Source organism: Aegilops tauschii, chromosome 7, assembly GCF_002575655.3.
Source record: "Aegilops tauschii subsp. strangulata cultivar AL8/78 chromosome 7, Aet v6.0, whole genome shotgun sequence".
Classification (NCBI taxonomy): Eukaryota; Viridiplantae; Streptophyta; class Magnoliopsida; order Poales; family Poaceae; genus Aegilops; species Aegilops tauschii.
Window position 1 is genome coordinate 452540310 of NC_053041.3, and position 10486 is coordinate 452550795.

At 48.4% G+C, this 10486-nt stretch overlaps 1 long non-coding RNA gene across 1 annotated transcript; it reads right to left on the reverse strand.

The window, feature by feature from the left end:
* Positions 1–7293: 7293 nt before the first annotated feature.
* On the reverse strand, positions 7294–10263 carry LOC141028134 (uncharacterized). The gene is made up of 2 exons (XR_012190414.1): positions 7615–10263; positions 7294–7507 (listed from the first exon to the last, which is right to left on the reverse strand). It is a non-coding gene; the product is annotated as an uncharacterized lncRNA (long non-coding RNA).
* Positions 10264–10486: the final 223 nt, after the last annotated feature.

The following is a 10486-nucleotide window of genomic DNA, read 5'->3' on the forward strand; positions in this document are numbered from 1 at the left end:
TGTTTTTTATATTTACAGCCTATTTCATATTACTTTGAAGATTTGTAGCCGTCTTGAAAGAGTTGCAGCCCATTAGGGCATAGAAAAATAATTAGGCCTCGATTGGGTATTCTTCAAAAAAAAATAAACTGGGCTCATTTTCACAAAGAAAAAATAGCTGGGCTGGTTGTGTGGTGAACATAAAATATAAGCCTGGGCTAGACGGGCCACAGCCCAGTTGAAACCCTGCTCCGTCTCAACAATAACAAAAAAATACTGCTCGAGCAGCTACGTCCCAGGTGTCAGCCGATCTTGTGATGTTCTCTTGTCTATTGACTATATACGCTGACAATGTCGTGGGTCCCAGATGTCAGGAAACCACTAGGAGGAAGCATTTTCTTTTTCTATACGCTGACAATGGAGTATATATAATAAAAAATGAGGAACTTCTTTCCGTTCGGCCATGGACATGGTGGGCCCTTACTGCCATCCTCTCCACGTATAGTCCTCTCCCGATTCCTCTTGTTTGTTGACCATGTTGACAACGCGAGAGGGCGGCGCCGCGGCTAGCGCACCTAAGCGCGTGGAGGACGACGGCGAGGCCTCAGACGTCAGCGTTAATGATTTAGGAGATGGTGGGGCGGTGATGCGTGCGCTGAGGTGCAGCCAACCATGGGAGGCGGAAGCAGGCGGCCCCGCCGGCGCTGGTTTGGTTTTGGTGGCTACAGGAAGACAAGACTGAAGAAACATGACAGACTGTAAAAGCAAGAGGAGTACTTAACAACCTTAACTGAAACCAGCAGGGCACTTAACAACCATAGCTCAAAGTAGTATGAGTACTTATACAGGTTCAACCGTACAAAGCACGCCCCGAACAATGCTACTTTGGCTACAGTTAACCAAGGGTGAGGCCACCAAGCCCCAGGACAAGGCCCAGGCGCCACCCCGCGCATCCACAACCTTTTGAAAGCGGCTTCATCTCACAATGTGGTCAATAAACAGGGTATTCGCTTTAGAGCCATGGAAAAGCATGAACATAACCTTCTGTCCTATTCTCGAAGATGGACGGACCTTCATTATTTGAGACTGGGGGAGTCCTGGATTAGGGGGTCCTCGGACTGCCGGACTATATACTTTGGCCGGACTGTTGGACTATGAAGATACAAGATTGAAGACTTCATCCCGTGTCCGGATGGGACTCTCCTTGGCGTGGAAGGCAAGCTTGGCAGTTCGGATATGTAGATCTCCTCCCTTGTAACTGACTCTGTGTAACCCTAGGCCCCTCCGATGTCTATATAAACCGGAGGGTTTAGTCCGTAGGAAAAAACAACAATCATAATCATAGGCCAGCTTCTAGGGTTTAGCCTATACGATCTCGTGGTAGATCAACTCTTGTAATACTCATATCATCAAGATCAATCAAGCAGGAAGTAGGGTATTACCTCCATCGAGAGGGCCCGAACCTGGGTAAACATTGTGTCCCCCGCCTTCTGTTACCATCCGCCTTAGACACACAGTTCGGGACCCCCTACCCGAGATCCGCCGGTTTTGACACCGACATTGGTGCTTTCATTGAGAGTTCCACCGTGCCGTCACCGTAAGGCTTGATGGCTCCTTCAATCATCGGCAACGATGCGATCCAGGGTGAGGCTTTCCTCCCCGGACAGATCTTCGTATTCGGCGGCTTCGTACTGCGGGCCAACTCGCTTGGTCATCTGGAGCAGATCGAAAGCTACGCCCCTGGCCGTCAGGTCAGGTTTGGAAGCTTGAACTATACTGCCAACATCCACGGAGACTTGATCTTTGACGGATTCGAGCCCATGTCAGGTGCGCCGCACAGTCACGACGAGCATGACTTAGCTCTGCTGTCGCACAGTGCTCGGGAGATCCCACCTGTAGCTACTCCGGCTCTCAATCCGGAGCAGATTGCACCGTCCGAGGACAGGTGGATGGACCCCACCACGGAGGCCGCACACTCAGCGGCGATAGGGCCGAATACTGACTTCACCACTTATGAGACCCGTGTTGCCGGACACCTGGATTCGTCCCCAGCCACGGGCTCCAAACCACCTGCGTCCATGCCTATCGAATCTGATTAGGCACCGATCATGGAGTTTTCCTCCGCGGATATCTTTCAGCACTCGCCACTGGGCGACGTGCTAAATTCATTAAAGTCTCTCTCCTTGTCTGTAGACCCTTAGCCGAACTATGTCCGGCTTGAGTGGGAAGCGGACGACGAAGAAATTCGCGGTGGACACAAAGGGCTTCCCAGTCGTGATATAGAAATTCGTGGTGGACACAAAGGCCGCCCCGGGTCTTTTTGGCCTCCTTCTCGGCCGTCTTCTTCGGCACCTTGTAAGGCGTCGGGACCAGCATCTTCGTCAGAAGTGGGACGGCCGGTTCTTCGGGCAGCAGGGCCGGACAATGGATCCGCTCCACCTTCTTCGTCCAGCCCTAGGAGAGTTGTGGAAAAACACATTAAGCATTTCCTTTCGGTTATGCGGATAAAATATGATGATTTACCGAGCTTGTAGGGCGGGACAGTTGGTACCCGCGGTCCTCAGCTAAGTCCGGCCATGATTTGCCGGACTTGAAAAGCACCTTCCAGATGTCTTTGTGCGAGGAACCAAAGAGCTCTCGCAGGGTTTGGTGCTTGGCCGGATCGAATTCCCATAGATTGCAAGTACGGTGTTGACAAGGCAGGATCCGGCAAACTAACATCACCTGGACTACATTGACAAGTTCGATGTTCTTATCCTCCATATATTTAACGCGCGCCTGGAGCACCGACGGTTCGTCGGACGAAGACCAGTTCAGGCCCTTCTTGAACAAGGATGTAAGCCGCAGGGGGCTCCGGATCGAAACTCGGGAGTAGCGGCCCATTCCGTGCCGCGCGGCTCGGTGATGTAAAACCACTGTTGTTGCCACTCCTTGACGGAATCATTAAAGGTGCCTCTTGGCCATGTGACATTGGGCATCTTGCTCACCATAGCACCCCCGCACTCGGCGTGCTCTCCGCCCACTACCTTGGGCTTCACATTAAAAATCTTTAGCCATAAGCCGAAATGTGGCGAGATGCGGAGGAAAGCCTCGCACACGATGATGAATGTCGAGATGTTGAGGAAGGAATTGGGGGACAGATCGTGAAGATCGATCCCGTAATAATACATGATGCCGCGAACGAACGGGTGGAGGAGAAACCCTAGCCCGCGGACAAAGTGAGGAAGGAATACAACCCTCTCGTGGGGTTCCGGAGTAGGGACGACCTATCCCGCCGTCGGGAGACGGTGGCCGATTTTCTTGGCCAGGTACCCGGCCTTCCGAAGCTTTTTGATATCCTTCTCCCGGACGGTAGAGGCCATCCACTTGCCTCCTGCTCCGGATCCGGACATTTTCGGAAGGCCTTTGTGGGCGGAGAAGATGAACGCTTGGGCGCTGGAGCTCGAGTGAAGGGGAATGGATCGGGATGAAGAAAGTGTGGGTGCAAAAGGGAGCCCTTATCCCTTTATAAAGGCAGCAGGGATTCTGCGCCTCCCCGCTTGCCTGGTAAACTCGCTTATTCCCCAAGCGCCGTGATTGATGGCACGGTTGGGTAACCCACACCCGTATTGATGAGAATCCTGTGATATGGGGACACGATCTCTCCTTTGACAACACGAGCCAAGAAAACCGCCTCGCAATATGTGCAGTAGCTGGTTGAGAAAAACGGTTCAAATAATGACCGGGCCGTGGCGTGATGTCATGCTGTGAAATGTGTCAGCAGATTAGATTTGTGGGATATTATACTCTCTACGGTGGTATGTGGAATTTATTTTGCAGAGCCGGACATGATCCTTGTGTTCGAAATCTTCTATGGAGTATTCGGAGGAAGAACCCACCTTGCAATGCCGAAGACAATCTACGCGCCGGACTCATCGTCATTGAAGCCTGGTTTAGGGGCTACTGAGGGAGTCCTGGATTAGGGGGTCCTCGGACTGCCGGACTATATACTTTGGCCGGACTATTGGACTATGACGATACAAGATTGAAGACTTCGTCATGTGTCCGGATGGGACTCTCCTTGGCGTGGAAGACAAGCTTGGCAATTCGAATATGTAGATCTCCTCCCTTGTAACCGACTCTGTGTAACCCTAGCCCCCTTCGGTGTCTATATAAACCGGAGGGTTTAGTCCATAGGACGGACAACAATCATAATCATAGGCTAGCTTCTAGGGTTTAGCCTATACGATCTCGTGGTAGATCAACTCTTGTAATACTCATATCATCAAGATCAATCAAGCAGGAAGTAGGGTATTACCTCCATCGAGAGGTCCCGAACCTGGGTAAACATTGTGTCCCCCGCCTCCTGTTACCATCCGCCTTAGACACCGACATTGGTCTCCACCCATGAATAAGTATCTTTTCACCTCCAAGGGGAATGGAGTAGGTCAACATAAACATCATGTTGTGACCAAGCACAAGTCTGACCCGACCATGGTCAGGCAACTGTATAGGAACAATAGAACTGGGCAATTTCTGTTTCAAGAAGATCACAGCTGTAAAACTATGTATAAGCGAGAGTTTATGAACAACATATATAACAAAAAACATCTCGTACCATAAGTTTCTCGACACAGTTGGACCTGTTCAATGTGTGCAGCAGTGGCACACATATCCCACGTGGCCTTCCACCATTGAAACGCCCCACAAGGACCTCAAGACGATCAATAAAGTGTAGGAACTTGTGGATGTCGTCCCAGTCAACTTCAGTGCCATCAGTAACAGTCGAGTTCTTATAGAATAACAAATGAGTAGCCTGCTTAACTTTGAAATAACCTACACGTGCCACCAATTATAAGAAATATTAGTTATAAGTAGCATCTTCGTGAGAGATTCGTGCTACTTCTAAAGTTAAATTGTGATTAGTTAGACAGAATAGGTGGATTAAGAAGTAATCGAGGCAATAAGCAAGAATACAAAACTAACATGGATGGACAATTGGAATGACGTCGGGGTGGAAGATCACAGTGAAGATGAGACCAGGTTCTGCTATTTCCATCAACATTCGTGCACCAACTTTCAGTCTGTAACACTTGAGAAAGTTTATACAAGTTCGGCCACAAAAAAGCAGCAATCTTCTTGGTTCATGAACCCAACTTGAAACTTATATCCATGGCATGTCTGCAGTGTGACCATTAAACTGGTGTATTTAGTTATGGCAAGGCCGAGCATCTTGAGTACATGTGTTCTGGCAGAGCAAGGAATGCACTGCAGGCAAAATAATATGAGAACACAATGTATTCCCTATCCAAATCTAGAAATAATTTCCTCCTTCACGTCAGTGTTGACCATGGTACTAGTACCATTTATCCAAATATAGCAATCCAAATTTCCAAATTAGTCGACAGCATGTTCAAAAAATCCCACCCTCCCGGATAGAAAAGAGGATTCTAGGAACATACTGTGCGCGTTTTAAAATCATGTGTTAGGATGAGAAGGAACAAGTGTGGCATCTTGCCGAGGGAGCAGAAACCTGTAGGGTCCTCGCACTTCGAGCACTGCAAAAGAAGCACACTAGATTCAGTAGGAAGAAAAATGCATCAACGGCGGCGGCTGCCATCCTAGGATTACCCGCGACCAAGGGACTTGGATTTATCGGGGATGGATGAAGAATTCGTACCTGGTTCTCCATGAGAGAACCCTATGCAATCGCTGAGAGGGGTTTTTCTCTGAACAAGCAGACGAGGGAGAAGGGGATTTAGGCCCTGTGAAATATTGCTGCTTCATCCGTCCAGCTTACTACTAAAGCTGGAAAGGTGGGGGGGTTTTTGTGATTTGACGTCTCATTGGGCATTACTGTGGCGCTACGAATGGGGTGAGTCTACCGTGCAGTTGTGCACTCTAATTTGGTGCATGGCACGTGGACCCCGTTGTCGGATGCCCCACATATTAGCGGAAGGCAGTAGAAAGGCAGGAGTAACTAGTTACACATAAATATATTTCCGACAGAGAGATAATCCCTTTGTAAAGAAATATAAAAATCTTTTATATCACAACTTTATACATAAGAAAAATCTAGGGGTATATACCTAACATAATATGGGGGTTCAGTTGAGAATATAATACTCAGACATGCTCACGGTTCTGGACTTTGGGCCACAGGCTGGTGGGCCTGCATGTTTGGGGGCCCATGTGTTCTACCTCAGCGCTTTTCATATTGCAAGCGATTGGTATGACGCTGGTTTTCGATGCTGTCGCAAGGCGAATACAGAAAATTGAATAAAGCACGACAGCTGTTAGAATGAAATCGAACAACAGTTCCTAACCAGCAATCAGAGTTGCAATTCTATCAACAATATCCTATGTGATAAATAATACTGCCGTACTACTTATACACACAGGACACTGGTTTCACCATGCTAGATTATTACATCAAAATCTCTCGGAGGATAGATCAGTTCGGCAGTTACGTCCTGCTACTGAAGAATTTCAAAGTTGATTTGGACCGGCTCTCCTTGCCGAGAAATTTCAATTTTGACATCATCATCTACCGCAAGATTTGATTTAGATTTGAACCTTGACCATCCTTTAGAATCAATCATCATGCGACCATCCTTTGTACTTACGGTATATTGAGAAGGTTCATTCACACCAAGGTTGTGCATGGTAAGAGAAACTTGGCCACGGTCGCCCGGATTGTTGAACGACTCGCTCGTTGCGCTAGGAATTCTCTATTTGCAAACAAGAAGACATACACAAACAGTTAGATCAACAAAGTGAATCATGTGAAACAACATGGAAAGAAAAAAGAACGAAGCACTTGGGCGGCCAATTCTTACCAAGGTGGAGATGTCGGTTTTTGTAAGGACTTTGGTATATGCAGTGCGAACTGCAGCCCAGTATGCTGTTGGTGCAACTGCTGGTTACGTTGCCGCTGCACGGGCTAGAGCAGATGCAAGTGCAAGTGTTGGAGTAGGTGCCGGAGTCGTTGCTGGTGCCCGTGCTGGTGTGACTGGTAGTGCCGCCGCTGCTACCGGAGATGGTGCTCCTTGTAGAGCTGGTGCCGGTGTCGATGCCCGATCCTCCGATAGATCAGCCTGATCCACTGACAAGGTCAGTGCCCAATCCTCAGGTGGATTAGACTGAGCTGTTGCCGCTGTCAGTGCTAGAGCAAGTGCCGTCGGAGAAGGTGTCGGTGCTCGATCCGTTGCTGAAGGTGGTACCGATGTGCGAGACAGCAGCGATCGTGTCTGGTCTGCTATGATCAGCTTTCTAACTTGACTAGGCTCCATGACGTGATCCAGTCTTTTTCTTCATTTCTTTTAAATGCGAGAAGGACTAATTGTGACGTCTTTGTTAAACCAAACTGCAGTTCATCATAGGGCTTCGGATTGTACTGAGACAATAGACTGATCCAATTATGTCCAGTAATATAAGTGATGGACAGTGCCTTCGTTACTGACACGACATAAGAAGTGAAACCTACAAAAATAACCATCCTAGAGCAAACCAAATGGTTTATTCTGTGATGAATGTCACATGGCAAAACCTGCATCGTAAAATTGTAGCAAAAGTAAGAAAACATGACATTAAATAAATAAGATTTAGACAGTAAATCTATAAGATTTACTTGTTGTGACACGAGTGAATCCTTACCAGGAAATCACTATGTTCAAGTTGTAAATAGAAGATTGATCGTCCAACTATGTGTGGCATGCAGGGCCCCCGCTAACTCCCACAAGCAGGACAGTCCAAAGGTCGTGACAAATCGTATGGACCGAACATCCATGGGACTAGAAATCCTGGTGGGTGCGATAAACCCTACAATGCATACAGATATTGGAGTGTAACCATAATTGATAAACCGTCCTCACAAAAAAGATGATCTGGATACTTCAAAATATACATACTGAATTGAGTGGACAGACATTAACATAGACTGTTCTCAGGACTCACCACACACCAAAAGCGGCAGTACTAAACAATACAGGGTTCACACACACAAATCAAGTACTGAACAATAGTACTTACTACAGACAAGCAAAGTTGCACTAATTAAACTCTACAGACTATTGGTGGAAATATGCCCTAGAGGCAATAATAAATTGGTTATTACTATATTTCCTTGTTCATGATAATCGTTTATTATCCATGCTAGAATTGTATTGATAGGAAACTCAGATACATGTGTGGATACATAGACAACACCATGTCCCTAGTAAGCCTCTAGTTGACTAGCTCGTTGATCAATAGATGGTTACGGTTTCCTGACCATGGACATTGGATGTCGTTGATAACGGGATCACATCATTAGGAGAATGATGTGATGGACAAGACCCAATCCTAAGCATAGCATAAAAGATCGTGTAGTTCGTTTGCTAGAGCTTTTCCAATGTCAAGTATCTTTTCCTTAGACCATGAGATCGTGTAACTCCCGGATGCCGTAGGAGTGCTTTGGGTGTACCCAACGTCACAACGTAACTGGGTGACTATAAAGGTACACTACGGGTATCTCTGAAAGTGTCTGTTGGGTTGACACGGATCGAGACTGGGATTTGTCACTCCGTATGACGGAGAGGTATCTCTGGGCCCACTCGGTAATGCATCATCATAATGAGCTCAATGTGACTAAGGAGTTAGCCACAGGATCATGCATTACGGTACGAGTAAAGTGACTTGCCGGTAACGAGATTGAACAAGGTATTGGGATACCGACGATCGAATCTCGGGCAAGTAACGTACCGATTGACAAAGGGAATTGTATACGGGATTGATTGAATCCTCGACATCGTGGTTCATCTGATGAGATCATCGTGGAACATGTGGGAGCCAACATGGGTATCCAGATCCCGCTGTTGGTTATTCACCGGAGAGGCGTCTCGGTCATGTCAGCATGTCTCCCGAACCCGTAGGGTCTACACACTTAAGGTTCGTTGACGCTAGGGTTGTAGAGATATTAGTATGCGGAAACCCGAAAGTTGTTCGGAGTCCCGGATGAGATCCCGGACGTCACGAGGAGTTCCGGAATGGTCCGGAGGTGAAGAATTATATATAGGAAGTCAAGTTTCGGCCACCGGAAAAGTTTCGTGGGTCGCCGGTATTGTATGGGGACCACCGGAAGGGTCCCGGGGGTCCACCGGGTGGGTCCACCTATCCCGGAGGGCCCCATGGGCTGAATTGGGAAGGGAACCAGCCCTTAGTGGGCTGGGGCGCCCCCCATGGGCCTCCCCCCTGCGCCTAGGGTTGGAAACCCTAGGGTGGGGGGCGCCCCACTTGCCTTGGGGGTAAGTTTCCCCCTGGCCGCCGCCCCCCCTTGTAGATGGGATCCAGGCCGGCGCCCCCCCCCTCCCAGGGGGCCTATATATAGTGGGGGGGAGGGAGGGCAGCAGTATGACAGCCCCTGGCGCCTCCCTCCCCCCCTGCAACACCTCTCCCTCTCGCAGAAGCTTGGCGAAGCCCTGCCGAGACCCCGCTACTTCCGCCACCACGCCGTCGTGCTGCTGGATCTCCATCAACCTCTCCTTCCCCCTTGCTGGATCAAGAAGGAGGAGACATCGCTGCTCCGTACGTGTGTTGAACGCGGAGGTGCTGTCCGTTCGGCACTCGGTCATCGGTGATTTGGATCACGGCGAGTACGACTCCATCAACCCCGTTCATTGGAACGCTTCCGCTCGCGATCTACAAGGGTATGTAGATGCACTCCTTTCCCCTCGTTGCTAGTATACTCCATAGATGGATCTTGGTGATGCGTAGAAAATTTTTGAATTCTGCTAGGATCCCCCAACAGTGGCATCATGAGCCAGGCCTATGCGTAGTTACTATGCACGAGTAGAACACAAAGCAGTTGTGGGCGTTGATGTTGCCAATTCTTCTTGCCGTTACTAGTCTTATCTTGATTCGGCGGCATCGTGGGATGAAGCGGCCCGGACCGACCTTACACGTACTCTTACGTGAGACAGGTTCCACCGACTGACATGCACTAGTTGCATAAGGTGGCTAGCGGGTGTCTGTCTCTCCCACTTTAGTCGGATCGGATTCGATGAAAAGGGTCCTTATGAAGGGTAAATAGAAATTGGCATATCACTTTGTGGCTTTTGCGTAGGTAAGAAACGTTCTTGCTAGAAACCCATAGTAGCCACGTAAAACATGCAACAACAATTAGAGGACGTCTAACTTGTTTTTGCAGGGTATGCTATGTGATGTGATATGGCCAAAAAGGATGTGATGAATGATATATGTGATGTATGAGATTGATCATGTTCTTGTAATAGGAATCACGACTTGCATGTCGATGAGAATGACAACCGGCAGGAGCCATAGGAGTTGCTTGATTTGTTGTATGACCTGCGTGTCAATGAAAACGCCATGTAATTACTTTACTTTATTGCTAACCGTTAGCCATAGTAGTAGAAGTAATAGTTGGCGAGACAACTTCATGAAGACACAATGATGGAGATCATGGTGTCATGCCGGTGACGAAGGTGATCATGCCGCGCCTCAAAGATGGAGATCAAAGGCGCAAGATGAT